We start from the raw sequence: 355 nt of genomic DNA, 5'->3' as shown, positions 1-355 counted from the left end.
AAAGTCTCGCCTCCCTTCCCCTATTTCTGCTCAAATAGGGGAAGGTATTATCATTACCGGACCTTGGCTCAACCTCAGCCAAACTGGTGATGGGGGGCAGGAAGAAATTACCTGTAAGGTCATTTCACTGAATGAACTGCTCATAACACTGCAGTTCTGGCTGCTGGAAAAGAGGGTATATTGCATTTTTCCAGCATTTTCTGCTATGCCTTGGGGGCTGGGGAGGTGGTTTTAAAATCTATTGAAAACTTATATTTTGACCCCCTGATTATAAACATACGAAGGGGTGAGCTTTGCTAATGCAGATTCTCATTATAGTGGAACAAAGACTCTGCCAGAGCTTTGATTTGGCGTG

Source organism: Buceros rhinoceros, unplaced genomic scaffold (assembly GCF_000710305.1).
Source record: "Buceros rhinoceros silvestris isolate BGI_N320 unplaced genomic scaffold, ASM71030v1 scaffold11032, whole genome shotgun sequence".
Lineage (NCBI taxonomy): Eukaryota > Metazoa > Chordata > Aves > Bucerotiformes > Bucerotidae > Buceros > Buceros rhinoceros.
This window is presented reverse-complemented; position numbering follows the sequence as displayed.